General features: G+C 43.3%; 1 pseudogene; it reads right to left on the minus strand.

Moving 5' to 3' along the window:
* Positions 1 to 2,079: 2,079 nt before the first annotated feature.
* Positions 2,080 to 2,215, minus strand: LOC145298065 (U2 spliceosomal RNA; annotated as a pseudogene).
* Positions 2,216 to 9,763: the final 7,548 nt, after the last annotated feature.

The raw sequence follows: 9,763 nt of genomic DNA on the forward strand, positions 1-9,763 counted from the left end.
ATTGTGTTAGAACCGAGATGCCGTTGAAGGAGCATGCGGTTAAAATTGAGGAGTGGATGCTTAAGGTTGTGGCCAATGAAGTGGAGGTATGTGAAACCAAGGCTTATTACGTGAAACATATGGATAGAAAAAGGGCAGAGGAACTGGCCAGGAAGAAAATGCATGGAAGGTTCTTCCAGGATATAACAGAAGTGGCTAATGAAAGATCATGGCGATGGTTTAGAGCTGGGTATCTGGCTAAGAATACTGAAGCTTTTGTTTATGCAGCAACAGAGCAGGCATTAGGAACCGATTGTTCAAAAAAGTGGTTCTTGGAGAGGAAGGTTCTGAAGAATGCCGGATTTGTGGCAAGACCTCAGAATCAATTGGGCAACTTGCAGCAGGGTGTAGTGGACTGGCCCAGAGAGAGTACCGCCAAAGACACGATCGCATGGGACTCCGGATATATTGAGAGGTGTGTAAGAGGGTTGGGGTGAAGTGTGCTGGAAAATGGTTTGAGGAGTTGTCTGAGTAAGTGAGAACAAGTGAGGATGGCAAGGTAGAGGTATGGTGGGACAAAAGTGCCATAACGATCAAGCGATTAGAACATAATCGTCCAGATTTGGTCGTCATTGGAAAGGTCTCAAAAAACTGGCAGATTTTAGACTTTTCAGTACCCTGGGACAGGAATGTGAGAGAGAAGGAAAAAGAAAAGTAGAGCAACTATGCTCCATTGGCCTTAGAGATAAGGCGTATACACGGGGTTAAAACACAAATAATTCCGGTCGTAGTTGGTACACTCGCAGTAGTATTAAGTCGTCTGGTAGGACAATTGAAAAAAAAAACTCCAAATCCCCGATGTTTTAGACGGCCTTCAGACCTCTGAAATTATAGGTAGCACCAACATCCTTAGGAAAATATTTGATCTTTGGAACTCCTAGTTCAAGCCGGTACTGAGGGAACTCCTCTGGAAATTAATCCCATCCCTTTCCAGAGAGATGTTGATAGACGAAATCAGAATTATTATTATTATTATTATTATTATTATTATTATTATTATTTATTATCACGTTGACACACCGGTTCCCCTTAGAGTACGTAAGTTTAGCAACGTTGAGCCTGCTAAGTACGGAAACGGGTGGCCATTTGTGAATTCCAGATGCTTTTTGTGTTCTCCGCTAATCCCAGCAATGCATTCACTCGTCTAGCTACCATAGAACTAACAATCTACGGACGTGCGTGTTTCGATGTCTTACCTCTCGTTCGCATAGCTTCATTGTCTCTCTCTAGAAATCGAACCTAAGACTATATTTATTGCAGTCCTGCCGTTATCCGTTACGCTATGAATAGATGCATTTCTTTATTTTTTTTTAATTTTTAAAACAGTGACCTTCGGACATGCAATTTGAAGATGCTACTTGAATGTATTATCGTTTAAAAAGAACAAGACATTTACAGAAGTTTATAGACGATACCAATAAAGAGTAATAGCGTTATCTAGGATTCATAGCGTAATATATAACATGCAGGACTGTAATACATAGGGGTTGGGTTTCGATTCCTAGAAAGAGACGGACAAGCTCCGTTGCGGAAAAGTAGACCTCAAAACCGTTGACGTTGCAAAAAAATATCACTAAAATTGAATTAAAATTAGTATTAATGTCTTTTAGCAATGAAGAAAAAGACTAACATTAAAATAAATGAATATTAAAATAAATTTACAATATTGTTTAAAATAAAAGAGAAAATTATGTTTATATTGTTCATTTTGAAAAAATGTTCAGCTTTTTTGTAAACTAAACGATATGATAACTGTTTCCATGGATAAAAAGGGCGATAGCAATTAGTTGAGTTTTCTCGTGTAATAAATGAATGCGTGAATGTAGGATCGACATGAGAGTTCTTTAAGATAAACTAAAATGACCGAAAATCGGCTGAAATGACTTAAATAAATAAAAAGTAAATGACTTAGAATGATTTTAATGATGAATTGAATGATCTTAGGAATGACTTGAATGCTTAAAAATAACTGGACTCCTTTAAAAACAACTTGAATGATCAGGAAAAGGACTTGAATGTCTTTGAGCGGACTGGTTGTAAAGTGGGTGATCATTTTACATCAAATTAATACAGAAAAGTGATGCCCACATTATATCACAAAGTTACAAACAACAGTACAGCATGTAGTAAGAACAGATACTACACTTTGATCTTTGCCAAAAAGCCAAGAAAAGGGGGGTATTTATTTGCTCCCCCACCTAGCAGATTAGGCACAACGCCGATTTTTAATGTGAGGAGTGAAGGGAAAATGGGGACCAACTCCTCGGGGAGTAGGGGAGCTGGATAGTAACAATTGACGTGAAGGGTTGTCCCTACATTGACCAAGGTCTCATATGTGGGGTTGCCCCCACATATGGTCTTTGCTTGCAGTATCTGCCGGAACACATACTACACTTTGAGATATTAAATCTTTTATTCAGGAAAAAATGAACATGAACAAAAAACTTAGGCACAACGCTAACTCAAAAGGGGGGAAAATGTGGGGTCGTTGGTCATCCTTGTCACTCTAGAACTAAACAAAACTTTCTCTTAGCTAGAATCTTCTTTCACCATAATACCGCATTCGCCCTTTCGTACTTGGGGACGTCCTACTTAGAAGCCAATTGTTTAAAACATTTTTTATTAGCGTGTAAAAACAAAAAAAAATAACAATAAAGGTGATACAATAATTCATTTGTGTTGAGGGCGGGGAAAAATTCCAGTAATGATTAGTAGGGCCCTCCCAACCCCGTCTAGTTGATAGACTGCCCGTTCCACTTTGGTTTGTAAAGGAACCTGAGCTCCTGCGGGCCAGTCTCTAAGTGGGATTGCTCTCTAGATGGGACGAAATGGAGAAAAGAAATTGGGGGGATGGGGGTTAGTGATTGATTTAATTATCTCCAAGATAGGTTAAATTTAGAGAGTGGGGTGAAAAGAAAAAAATTCAATAAGGGTGGGGTGGGGATATTGGAGGATTCCTAATCGGGAGGAGGCGGTGGAGTACTCACTCAGCTAAAAGGTTAAGGATAAAATTACACTTGACGGAACTGCGTGTTCCACACTAGGAAGGGAACACGTATTTAAATTTGGCTCCTTTTCGTACACACAGACTTGCTACATGTATCCATCTTCTGTCAAATGCCGCGCGATGCAGCCTTCTTCTATCACATCTGATCTTCACCAGTAGTTGGTGTTTAAAGAAAGCGATAAGATCCTGATCAGAAAAAAGACAACACCCTCCCCCCTCCGGCCACCTTGCAGAGGTGACGTCAAAATCACCATTCTCGACACGGCCAGGATCGTAATGTAGACCATTTGTTTTTCCCTGTCCTACGGCAGCCTCACGTTGTCAACCACATTGGATACAGTAATCGGGCTAGGATGCTCGGGATCCATGCGAGCCGTCACCTCGCTGGCATATGACCAGTACTGGCGGAGTTCGTGGCAATCGAGGAAAGCATGACCAGTCGTCTCTACGGCTGTTGTTCCACAAACGGGGACAAGTAGGCGACTTCAACAAAACAGAACTGCATTGTATGTTGTTAAGTGGAAGTGCATTTCGGGCCAATCGCCAGGTCAGAGAGAACTCCGAATTTTTCAGATGACTCGAACCTTGCGCCCAACTCCACCCGGAGTGGATCTAACTCTGCTGCCAACCCAAACGCGCGCATAGCGCCCCCCTCTCATTAGATCCCCGTGGTGTTCCCTACGAGTAGCAGTCACAAGGTTGCTGGACCTTGGTAGTCGTTTTAGCGCGGCTCGGCACTCTTTCAGGAAGGCTGAATCTCCCTGCAGCCTGTGACAACTCTCGACAAAGGACTCGAGAATGAGGTCGGGAAAGGCGGCAGTAATCGCGGGGTGCCATAGTTGCTCCTCTTGAAGGTAGTGGTCCGGAAAGCTAGCCTCTCGGCGTCTCGATGACATGACATTCCCAAACCTCCTTCACACGGACGTTAAATGCAGACCTGTCTGCTTACCCAGAGTCTTCCTCTGTCCCAAAGGAGCGAGGGCAAGGTTCGACAAGAGTATTTAGGTGTTGTATAGGCAGGGGAAGTACGGCTAGTCGGTAAAGGATGAGAGGGAAGATGTATGTGGCGCACGCCTCGGCTCTACCCCATAAGGAAAGTTTTCTAGGAAGCCACGAGTTGACCGCAGCCTCCACCTTTGACCGTACCTCCGACCAATTCTTATCAAGCTGGAGACCCGGTCCGAACCACACGCAAAGGATCCGAACCGGGCCATCCGTCCAGCTGAATGGCGCCCAACTGCAGTCCAACTGACTTACTGCGGTTTATCTTGGCCCCCATGATACTTTCGTACTGTGCGAGTGCCTCCGACACGATCTAACGACCACTTACTCCAGGTAACCGCCCCAACTAGTGGCTTTTTAATTAGTTCTCTTAACTGATCTTGGAAGTCTTGTATCTCCAGAAGGGAGGTGTTTAACTTCGAGTGCCCCGCTAACATAGAGCTATTTCCTAGCTTCAGCCGGGCCATAACTAGTTTATGGTCCGTCTGGCCTAGCTAAGTGAACATGGGACAGTATAGGAAGTGTACTTCGCCTTTCCTAACTAATATCCTGTCCAAATAACTGTCTGTATAGGAGGGGACGCTATTGGTAGACGTCCACATCTCCCGCCCCGGATGCTCGATCCGAAACCTGTCGACCAAGCCGTATGTAGCCATCAGATCAGCCAGGCTGGACTCACACCTCTCCGACCCTCTAGCTTCGCCTCCTACCTTATCTATATTGGGGTCTAAGATGGCGTTCCAATACCCCATTAGCACTACTCGCTTCCGACAATCTACAAATGCGTCGAGCTGATAGAAGAATGAAACGGTAACATTGGCCACGACGAACCTGCCATCCGCATCCCTATGAACAACGTTGACCGTCGTGAACAGGGTACGTTTAACCAGCAAGGAGACTCCCTTCCCTCACGGGCTGCCATAAGCTGAGAAAACCTCAAAATCTCGGACCAGCACCTGAGAGTCCACAGAAGAAACGAAATGCGTCTCCTGAATCACAGCCACATCCACACAAGATGTCGTAACAGAGGCGAGCCGCCCGACCCGATGATCTCAAACCCCTCGCATTCAGACTAGCCGAATTCAAAGCCATGGTACCTACCTTAAGATGTGTTACACTCAGCTCCGAAATCTGTCGGGGAAAGGACGCCGACACTGTATGCAATGCTCAAGGTGGTCAGATTTTTCATATTTTGACCTTCTCTCACAATGCCGCCAACGTACAAAGGGAAAGTCAATTTAAGGGTCCTATAGAATGAAGGATTGACCAACACTGGGACCCTTCCCTTGCATTGTTTTGAGAGTTCCTCAAGAGAAGGCCCATTTTTCAAAATCAGTTCAATTCCCAGAACCGCCCCTTCAGCGGCCTCCAGCATTGTCCACACGTGTATCTTTCAGGCCTCTGGAAACCTGACAAAAGTTGTTAGCAGTGGGCCGTCCGAGAAATTAGAGGGGACATTAATGTCTTTTCCCCCTGTTTGTTGGCAATCCAGCAGAGGTTTTAAATTTTTTCTCTGTCGGTGGTGTAAATCCATTGCCATAGACAGGGGGTCTATAAAACACAGTTTCTCGCTCATTTCAAGGGGAAGAGTCTCTGATGCAGTAAGTCCGTGAGCGGGAGAAACTGAAGGGTCTCTCCCCCTCCCGGCTTCACTCTTTTCTTTTTGGGGTGGTGGCTCAGTCTGCATTTCTGTGGGGACAGGTGTGTGTGTGGTGTCTGGTGTTGGTGTTTGTGTTGTGTCTGATGTTCGTATGGTGTCTGGTGTTTGTGCAATGTGTGTTGCGGTGTCTGGTGTTGGTGTGGTGTCTGATGTTGGTGTTGGTGCGGTGTCTGGTGTTGGTGTTGTATCTGATGTTTGTGTTGGTGCGGTGTCTTGTGTTGGTGTGATGTCTGGTGTTGTTGCAGTGTGTGGTTTGGAGATGGAAGTGGGTTATGTTGTTGTTTGGGGTAGTGTATGCTCACAGGGGGTGGGCCACCATTTCTTCCCTTTTTCTTCTTTTCATTTGCTGCATTTGATTTTAACCAAAAAGGTTAAGCACAAAAGTGTTATGGACAGACCGACCGACCGACCGACCGACCGACTTATAGAGTTGCTTGCACGCGACTAAAACCTGGTGAATTGATATTTGTCTCCCTTTCGTTTTCGTTTTTGGTTTGGGTTGCTTTGGATTCGAGGTTAATCGCCACCTAAACTCCAATTCTGCTCAATGTCCATTATTGACTTTTTGGAATGTCAGCGGTTGTAGGGAAATTGCTTGCAAGAACCGGACATATTTTTGTGTATTGATTGTTTGTTGGTTCGAGTCTAGTATATTAAAGCCAATATCCGTAGATTACTGCTTTTAAAATACCTAAACATAATACTTAAATAAAATACCGAAACGAAAGCGAGAAAAATATATTGGAAGCATAGAAGCTTCCAAAACTAAAACTATGTGCCTCTAAATGGCTCAAGGTGATTAAGTTCACCCAGATTGTAACCCATTTAACATCCTTCCTCCGAAAAAAACACATGATTGGAATCAAACAGTTTTTATTAACTTTTTTTTATCGCTTAACAAGCAATTCCCATATCTTACCAGTCTCCTATCAGATCCTGTCATTCAGTACAAACGCTTTTATCAACTCTTCATTTTTTTTTTATTCATGGCATTATTTTTAGCGAGTTGAAAACTTGTAATCAGTTAAACCTGCGCAAAGAAAATGCCCGAAATGGCACTATATAGGATTACTTATTTCTCACAGCGGGAGGATGTGACACAAGGGTCGGGAAAATAGATTGAAAGACTAAAGTCCTATAAAATTGTCGCTCGAAAAAAGACGACATGATTCCATTTCCATTTCATGAAAACCGTTTTTTCAGCTACAGACTATCTAACAGTTGGCTAGATGTGTAGAAATCCCAAAAGCAATACGAGCCTTCTATCATCTCTCAGATTGGCACAGTGTTCACCGAAGGAGATTGGAGATACGCCGCTGTAAACTCATGCTGTCTACCGATCCAAGTTCTGGCAAGAATACCGTTGCCAGTACTCTCAAAATGCAAACGGTTCAACGCTTGAGAGCACAGCTGAACGAAGTTTCTTGTAACGGATTTGGTCTTTGGTGTGATTTCAAGTGAGGGCCACCTCATGCCACCTAACAACTCAGTTGGCTTTGAAGTCAACATCAAAGTGTACCTGGTCGTGCTGAAGAGTATGAGGATCCCTCGGTGCAATCAGGTGGCCGCTGGTAGACCCTGTGTGTGGCAGCAGGACTCGGCGCCGTATTTTCCGAGCTCCCACCGGTGCTTGTGGAAAAGACATGCTCCCAGTTCCGGCCCCGTACAGAAGCGGTAATTGAGGCTGAAGGTGGTTAAATTGAATAGATGTAAACTCTACTATATAACCGAGATACATGAATTGTTTTGTTTTCAATAAAAGATTCAAATAAAGCTGTAATGTTCGTTTTCCTTAGGGCGACATTTTTATCGTTCCTTCCTGCAGAAATAGAAAACTCTAGCCCAAAACAAATGCTTGGACAGCCTCGTTTATATTAAATCGATTAGCAATAAACTGACAGGAGAAACTATATAACATTGTCAACAGAAGAGACAAAATATCATAGACAGTTGGTTTTGGTGCCGAGGGAAAAATGACATTCGGGAAGGCGACATAAAATAACTGATCCCGTCAACATTCCCAGTAAGCGTTAATAAAGCTCACCTCATAAAAGGATAGGATAATACCTAGGATGGTGCACGTATTATGTTCTCACCTACGACCGATCAAGAAAACAAATTATGTACTTTCATAGATAAATAAAATTTTTAGTGTACAAAACTTACATATCACTTTAAAAATAATACACGGAAACCATCTTGGTGCCCCTTTCGTCCAAACACTGACCAGTATCTTCAACGTAAGGAAGTTTTTAATAAACGTTACACTTCAAGGACCCCATACCTATAAGAGAATTATATAATCAAGTTGAGAAATACAATTCTCTTATAGCCCTGTGTCTGTTCATGTGTCCTGTTTATTTAAAACTTCTTTGGATTGTAAATGCTGGTCTGTGATTGGACAGACGGATCATTAAGTCTGTATTAAATTGTTTTCCGTGTGTTGTGTTACGTTTGGTGTATGGTGTAAAATCTGCATCCCCCTAGTCACGAAAGATAGTTTGTCTTACAGCACACAAAGCAATGTTATTTATGACTCCAATTGCCAGTGCGCTACCAACTATGAGGGTCGAACCTCCTTAAATTTGCAGTCACGCATTAACCATATTCCTCCACCTTGGAATCTGCCATTAACTAATACCCCGTCGAAAATCCAGCTTGTGCTAATGCGCATAAAATTGATTGTTTTAGAATCTTACATCGGGCTGACTCTAAGGAGTAGATAGGTACTGTCTATCACCCGGCTTCCATACTCCTTCTTTGCCTATTAGCCAGGCGTAGAGGTCGAAGCACATGGATTCGACAGAAACACTCAGTGGTCGATCTTTTTTCCTGACGAGGGCAATGAACGCCGTTTCCCCCTCTCCCGACACATCCCATCCCCCTCTAAACTGGGCACTTGGGAGTGCTTGAACACCAAAATGGCAGTACAAGTAAATTGGGTTGACCATCCTCTGATGGGTCGGGAATACCGGATTGACAGTTCCTGGCTGTTCTTCCCGACTGGTAGTACAGGACCCTAACTCTTTGGTAACGCTTAGAGCGGCTGCTCCATCAACAACTGAATAATATCGGGATGATTGTAGTGCCATGTCGCGCACGGAAAGGGGCCCTGCACTCATCCCCGGTGGGCTTTCCTGAGACCATAGTACTAGTAGATGGAGGGTCAGCTAGTGGTCTACTTGTGTAATGCAAGGTGTTCTGCATAACAACTTGCTCAGCACCTAAATTGAAACTCTTTAAAAAAAATTACAGTACAATCTAAAATTACGCTTAAACCAGGACAAAACTCAAAGAAAATCAAATTGCCTCCACCCTTGAGGCTTGCATTTACGAACACCCGTGGGCTTAGATCTAATTTAAACGATGTTGAAGCATTTCTCCAAACAAATTCCCCAGATATATTGGCACTAAGTGAGACTAACCTACACTCCTCCATCACATGTAACTACTTAAACATGCCCGGATATCTTCCACTCTGGGCTTGAAGTCTATATTTGACTAGAGAAAGAAAATTAGAATCGGACGATCAAGCCTTTATGTGCTTTAGACTTAACATGCAGCATAATATTAGTTACTTTTATTTTCTCTACCGCTCTCCTTCGACCCAGGCCTGCACCCTAATAAACAACGTCTCTGACAGCATAGATACAGCACTTTTCCTCGACACTAGCGCACAAGTTCATGTATTTAGAGACTTCAATGTCCACCACAACATCTGACTTGGATTTTCTACTCACACAGATGCAGCTGGTAGCACAACACATAGCTTCTCTATATCTCATTCCCTATCACAGACGGTTACGTTTCCAACCCGTTTCACTGACCAGCAAGAACAACAAGCATCACTTTTAGATCTGTTTTAGATCACAGTTCCTGATAATTGTGTTACGAACGTCCACATCCCACTTGGGAATGTTGATCATGTAGTGATAATAGTTGAAATCGTCCTAAACTCTAGAGCCAAAATGGAAGAGCCATTGCTCAAAAGTCTGACTGGGATGACATGTAGTGATAATAGTTGAAATCGCCCTAAACTCTATAGCCAAAATAGA

Source organism: Euprymna scolopes, chromosome 18, assembly GCF_053919585.1.
Source record: "Euprymna scolopes isolate OS-2025 chromosome 18, ASM5391958v1, whole genome shotgun sequence".
In the NCBI taxonomy this organism is placed as follows: Eukaryota; Metazoa; Mollusca; class Cephalopoda; order Sepiida; family Sepiolidae; genus Euprymna; species Euprymna scolopes.